The 7,156-nt window shown below is 38.1% G+C and overlaps 1 long non-coding RNA gene across 1 annotated transcript in view; it reads left to right on the forward strand.

The window, feature by feature from the left end:
• The window catches only part of LOC140948737 (uncharacterized), a 23,080-nt gene extending 16,532 nt beyond the window's left edge, over positions 1 to 6,548 (forward strand). Inside the window, exon 2 of the long non-coding RNA XR_012167086.1 lies at positions 5,831 to 6,548. This is a non-coding gene — a long non-coding RNA (uncharacterized lncRNA). The remainder of the gene's footprint in view (positions 1 to 5,830) is intronic.
• The last annotated feature ends 608 nt before the right edge of the window (positions 6,549 to 7,156 follow it).

The raw sequence follows: 7,156 nt of genomic DNA on the forward strand, positions 1-7,156 counted from the left end.
GCAAGTCACGGAGAGAAAATTTTTAGGTGTTCTCATTGATCAGCATCTCTCTTGGAAACCACATATTGATTTCGTCTCAAAAAAAAATTTCGAAAAGTGTGGGAATTATTGCGAAAGCCCGCTTTTACCTATCATCCCAAACTTTGATGACCTTGTATTACTCCCTTGTATATCCCTTCTTAACATACTGTAATGTCGCCTGGTCCTCCACCTACTGTTCCAACCTAAACTGTATTTACCTTTTGCAAAAGCGTCTAGTGCGACTCATAACAAAAGCTCACTATCTAGCAAATACCGCCCCTTTATTTAGCCAGCTTAAAGTCCTTGACATATTTAGTATTAATTCATTTTCTGTCGCTACCTTTATGTATTCTTATCACCATAATCTTTTGCCTAATAGCTTTCATGACTTGTTCTTAAGTAGTAATCAAGTCCATCAATACGAAACTCGACTAGCCTCTCAATATAGACCTCATTTTTGTAGAACAAATATAAAGCAATTCAGTATCCTTTACCGAGGACCTAAAATCTGGAATTCGTTGCCTGTTTCACTAATTAGCTCTCCTTCTATATCTGTTTTTAAAAAAAATTTAAAGAATTATCTCACTGATAGCCGATCTGTCGTTTAATTTTCTGATCTTGCTCACTCTGCACTTAGCCATGAACTTAGTTCACTAGGTAGTTGAAGGAAACCTATTAATATAAGCTTCAAGCTTCGTTAGGCTTCCTTGTCACATTAGTTTTATAATTTAATTAACACCTTTTGTTCATGTTGTGTAAGGTTTTGTGAGTGACTAAATAAATAAATAAATAAATAAATAAATAAAGCGCATTTTGTAAAGATAACTTTTCCCGCTTTATGAGCTTTTTTTATATTCTATTCCATTAATGTTCAACCTCCCTCAAAAAGCCAAATAATATAAGTGCGATTGTTAAAAAAAGCGTTTTACCTGTTTTCGTGAATTCGCTACCCAAAGATCACTATGCTGAAAGGACAGGACAAAATTTCCAGGAGAGAGGCATTAATTTTTTTTCCCACGAGGTTACAAAGAGAAAATGCAATGATTAATGTAACCATCAGGTATACTCTACCCACGAAGTTACGGACAGCAAATGCAGTAATTATTATTGTTAATGTAACCATCAGGTATGTTCTACCCACGAAGTTACAAAGAGAAAGTGCAATGATAATTATTAACGTAACCTTCAGGTATGTTCTACCCACGAGGTTACAGAGAGCAAATGCAGTGATTATTATTAAATGTAACCGTCAGGTATATTCTACCCACGAGGTTACGGAGAGCCAAATGCAGTGATTATATATTAATGTAACCATCAGGTATGTTCTACCCACCAGGTTACAAAGAGAAAGTGTAATGATTATAGTAACGTAACCTTCAGGTATGTTCTACCCACGAGGTTACCGAGAGCAAATGCAGTGATTTTTCATTAATGTAACCATCAGGTATGTTCTACCCACCAGGTTACAAAGAGAAAGTGCAATGATTATTATTAACGTAACCTTCAGGTATGTTCTACCCACGAGGTTACAGAGAGAAAATGCAGTGATTATTATTAATGTAACCTTCAGGTATGTTCTACGCACGAGGTTACAGAAAGCAAATGCAGTAACAGTTATTAGATTTTAGTGCAACTATCAGGTTGAGTTCCTCCATTAAAATAGTTTTTTGCTAGGGTTAAACAAGTTTGGCTTTCATGAGTTTCAAGGTGCAAGAAATTATCAGCATAATTATAGCACACAAACATTGTCATCTAATTTTTCGCACGTAGCCGGAATAAGCCAAGAAATGAAGCATATATAACGAAAAATCTATGATCTCCATATTAACTAAATTATACTAAACGTTGCGAAAGAAATTATTGTTTGTATCCGTCTTATCCATTGTAAAAGCGATGAGTCATCGCATGACATTCGGTATATTAAACAGAGGTAATACTCACGGGTTTCACGAGTTGTATGCACTATTTTTCGCCGAGAAACAAATTTAAACTTCAATTCTTACCTTACAGTAGTCCGTTCTTTTACCGTGCATTCGACAACAAATCTGTTAAAGGCGAACAAAGCGATTCCGGCACTCTTCTTTATGATGAGTAGCAAGCCGCAGGAACTGAAGCCGCTTGACTGAAGTAAAATCCACCGATATGCACAGCATTCTCACTACAAATATAAACAAACATCGCGGGGAAACAAAGACGAGGAGGAAAAATTGCCAGATCTTCGCCTCGGTAATGTATTCCAGCTACCATGCCGGCGTATCTCCAGAAGGTGGACTCGAAGTGGGACCTTGTGATTTTTTGCGCGCAAACTAATTTATTCTGGCGCGAAATGAAGATTAACAATATGTATACTGAAATCTAATCCACGACAAGAAGATTTTCACACTGTAGCGCGACATATTAAATGCCTATTTTTACAAGTACGCGGAGAAAGTGGTCCACTAGTTTAACTTTCTTAAGATGAATTTACTCCACAAAAGCAAAATGAAATGCTTTATCTCTATGTTGTTTACGTGCCTGATTAGAAGGCAGAAGTAAATTCATCATACAGACCCCATCAAAATGAAAGTACACGAATGAAACGGAATAAGTCTGGGACGGTGTAGTTTCTACTCAGCAGCTTCTTTGTTTTTATAACAAAAATTTAATGTTGCAGTCTGTTTTAAACGTTGGCATATCAACGCGCACAGTCATTGAATGAAAACAACAGTCACGATCACGTTCTTCGAAACCGACCAGACGCGCGCGACCCACCACTGTTATGGTAAGCAATTATCCTGAAGGTCTTAATGTTCCCGTGACAGTCTTCGCACTGAAGGTGTAAATGGTAACCGAACGGTCGCTATGATCATCAGAAAGACCTGTCAACTTTGATGATTTAACTGATTAAATTACGGGACAAAAATTTTACTGCTTGCGGCTCCTCGTGTATCATAGCAACGAGATGACACTATTACCTATCATTCTTGCAGCAGTATATCTCGTCACTGGGAACTGTTCTTCGAAAATCATTCACGAGAGCTTTTTCCTCCAATAGTAGCCTCGATGTTCGTGAAGTTTAAGCGAAATCTGTAAGAGCGTTATCGAGATATTTTGGGATAAAGTTTTTATTGTTAGAAACGCAGTAAAAAATGGACAATATTGTTGTTTGGCCGTTATCAGTTGAAAATGAAGCGCTTTCGACATGCAATTTCACCTCAAAGTAGTTTCAATCTTTTTAAAAGCGTATGTGAAAGATCATGGGAGATAGCTCCAGCCGAATGCTAGAAAGAAGCTAGGGTTTGATTAGTACGTATCGAAGCGCTCTCGTTAGCAGCTTTGTAACATTTTGGTCTTCTTTAACAAATTAGCAAATATTTTTTAAACGGCTCGGTAGAATTTTTTAAAAATTTAAGATTCTTGAGATTAACCTTCCTTTTATATGACCTTTTAGTTTCAAGATTATTGATATATTGTAAGGCAGTAAAATAAGGGCTATAGATAACAGCCGAACCCAAGATTGTCCATTTTTCACCGTATTTTTAACCACAAAATCTTTATCCAAAAATATCTCGATAACGCTCTTACAGATTTAGCTCAAACTTCACGAACATCGAGGCTGCTATTGAAGGAAAAAGCTCCCCTGAATGATTTTCAAAGAACAGTTCCCAGTGCCGAGATATACTGCTGCAAGTAAAATAGGTAATAGCGTCATTTCGTTGCTATGATAAATAACTCCGATGCCGTTCCAACCCTGATCATAACAATTTTTCATCTCAGTCATCTAATACAACTGTGGTGGCAATTTTTTTCCAAAACCCTCTTTTTATGGCCACGTAGTTTATGCTCAAACTTGGCAGGTATTGGCCCTGAAAAACTGTATCGAGCCACCTTACAAGCAGAGTACCTGTACAAACCGTGCGGTCGTTGCCTTTTTGTACATTTATATAGGATATAAAATTAACATAATTATGGTGATTCCCATTGGCTAGTTATTCCCGAATTAGTGCGTTGATTATCCCTTTATGACAACATGATGATCTTACTTTAATAATAATGCGTATTGCTGAATCTTTCGAGGATAAACGGCGAATTTGGTTGAATCGTTCAACGTACCACAGAGTATTAGACCTTGCACTCAAATCACCCGAGAATTCGGCGTTTCAGATCGAAAGGTCGATAATAAGGCAACATCACGTTTATTTGGACAATACAAAGCAAAATAAATGGCAGTATTTCAGGCGGGATATTGCTATCTTACTGATCTATCGGCGGTCAGTGTACAAGATTTTCCCTACATATTGTCAAAGGTGCATGATTGAACAGCTCATTTTTGGGCACTGTGGGTAGATTTGAACTGATATACTAGGAGGTTGATATATCAGAGGAGACGACATACAATTATTTCCCCGTCAGGGATTGATGTTTTCTCGGTTACATTTGTTAGTGGATAAACGATATCCCATATAAACTTCACCTCAAATTTTTTTCATCACGGGTTATGAAGGACGTCCTTATAGCAAACTTTGCTCGATTTTCACCAATAACTGGGACTGTTTAAACAATGAAATAACTAACAGGGAAACAGGGAATCACGCAAAGCGGTACCCGGAGAGCACTTTTTTTTGCCTGTGTCACTATGATTTGGGTAACTCCATACTCGCTCTATAGATCGACTAGGGATTTGGGTTTCCCCTTCTCATAATATCGCTTTACTGTGTTAATTATAATCTCAGGTACCCTGCCGGGGTTTCTAAATTATTATCGGTTTGGTTATCCTCGGTATATTTCTAACCTAAGAGGAGATGTCAAATATTTGAAAATTTAGTGAACGGTTTCCTTTTTTGACATTTTTGTAAACGCAAACTTTTATTTATTGTTGTACAGAATACCTGTAAAAACCTCTGTATTTTAGTGAATCCCGGGCCAAACATAAAAAGAAGACTCGCAACTTTGCTGCTCACCCTCGCGTTCTCTGGCGTCTCGATTCACTCGTTACTTGAAATGGAAAGTCTATTTCTTACCCAGAAAGGTTATCCTATAAAAACGCTTCCAAAGGGTTTAAAATTCAGTTGAGGAAGTTATATTCACGCCGCATCCCCGTCAAAAATGCTCGAACAGATTTGTATGGCCACACTTCTAAATTAAACATGAAGTAAAATTGAACGTCCCTTGCAATGTGTTTTACAATCGACTCCCGCGATAGCTCGAACCTTCTAGGGAAACTGAAAAAAAGTTCCAGTTAGCAGGAGCTCGATCAAGTTATCAGGAGCTCCAAGCAAATAACTTGGAATAAGCAAATAAGCAAATAGATGCATGGGGAGTGAATGCACTTCAAGGGCAGCGAGACTGATACAGATTGACATTTCGAAAAAGGAATTAAGTAACAAAGCTTGATTGATATACATGGATGTACACTGAATTTGAACTGGAGTGACACGAAGAATTCTTGTTTTGATTGTTTCTTTTTTCTTAGTGTTCTGTTTTTTCAATGCTGGTTTCGGACTTCAATGCACGGTTTGTTTTCGACTTGTAACACGTTCAAAACATGGTTCGAGTTATCGAGGGTAGAATTATATAGAAATGATCTGAAGGGAAACAAAAATGAACTCGAGTTAGCGCGAGATTCGAGTTAGCGAGGGTTCGCGTTATCGAGAGCCAACTGTATTTACTAACGGTTAGATTCGGCGACTTTTAGCCGTAGACCTGAGGGTTCACAGGTTTCATGATATTCAAATTTATGAAATCTTTCCTGATTTAATCGGATATTAGTGTGGCCTCCCTATTGTACTGGGATTTTAATATGTTTTTCATTTTCCTTATCTTTCCGTAGATGGCCATTCGAGTACTTTTCTTGGCTGCTAATCTACCTATTCTTTTCGGCGGATTGATTTGGAGGTGGAAAGTTCCACGCAATGGCGAAGAGTTAACGAAAGGCCTCAAACTTTTGGGATTAAAGCCAGGCCCACTGGGCTACTTCAACCCTGCTTACATGGCCTTTACTAAAGCGGAAGCGGATAAATTTCCCAACCTGCTGTCCTACCACACGATGTTGATAAGGATGAAAATCTACAACATTACTCGGAAATTCGCTCAAATTCCTGTGCAGACTAATAGAAGTAGAATAAGAAGGGACGAGTCAAGCGACTACAAAGACAGGACGGGCAGGTCGACGGGCCGGGCCGGGGCCGGGGCTGGCCAGTTCTTCCCCAATACAACCTCTACAGGTGATTGTGAAAATAAAACAGAAGGACTTTGTGACCTTTGTGCGGCTAAAACTGATCTGGGACCTAACAAGATACCCAGGTATATTAACGTAATGGTGTGTAGAGGAGAGCAATTTTGTGGAGAAGGCAACGTGGGAGGCCAGTGCACAAACTCTACTGTGGAACAAATGTTCTTAACGAAAAATAAAAAAACAAATCTTTGGAAAGCTTACACGTAGAGAATTACTATATGCTGCGAATGTGTACTGATGTAATTAATACATAGGGAACACACACTCTTATTTGTTAACTGCAAATGGGAATTAAATGAGGGATAAAAACTTACCTGTTCTGGTCTTGAATCTGCTGCCGGGCAAAGTGAAATGGAGGTTATTCTACGATGCAAAAACGATGTTCGTGTCGGCTCAACGAATATAACCAACAGTGAAACGCGAGAAGTCCCCAGACCCAAAACTGAGTCTGCAAAGAGGAGCCTACACTACAGAGGATCTGTTCTGTGGAACAAGATTCCCTCAGAGATTAGAAAACTGCCTAGTTTAAATGTTTTTAAATGTTTTTTTCATTCAATTCATGGGAAAGATTTTTCTAATACACCATGACCCATTGTAACTCTTATTATTCATAATGTAAGTTTTTGTATTTTTAACATTATAGTCAATAGTTCCTTAGTCTTTTAGTCTTAGTATTTTAGTCTAGTTTTAAACACGATTCCTAGGAAGACCATGTAAAATGATACGATTTCGTGTATAAATAAAGATTGATGATGATGATGATGATGACGATAATAACAACCGCGCACGTAACCCCCCCCCCCCCCTTTTTTTAGTTGTCTATTTTAGCCGACTTTCATTCTTCCATTAATCTCCTTTTTGAGAAGTCTATCAGTGCAGCAATACATATATTTGCAAATCGCTTTTGACTTAGGACATGAA

Source organism: Porites lutea, chromosome 9 (genome assembly GCF_958299795.1).
Source record: "Porites lutea chromosome 9, jaPorLute2.1, whole genome shotgun sequence".
NCBI lineage: Eukaryota > Metazoa > Cnidaria > Anthozoa > Scleractinia > Poritidae > Porites > Porites lutea.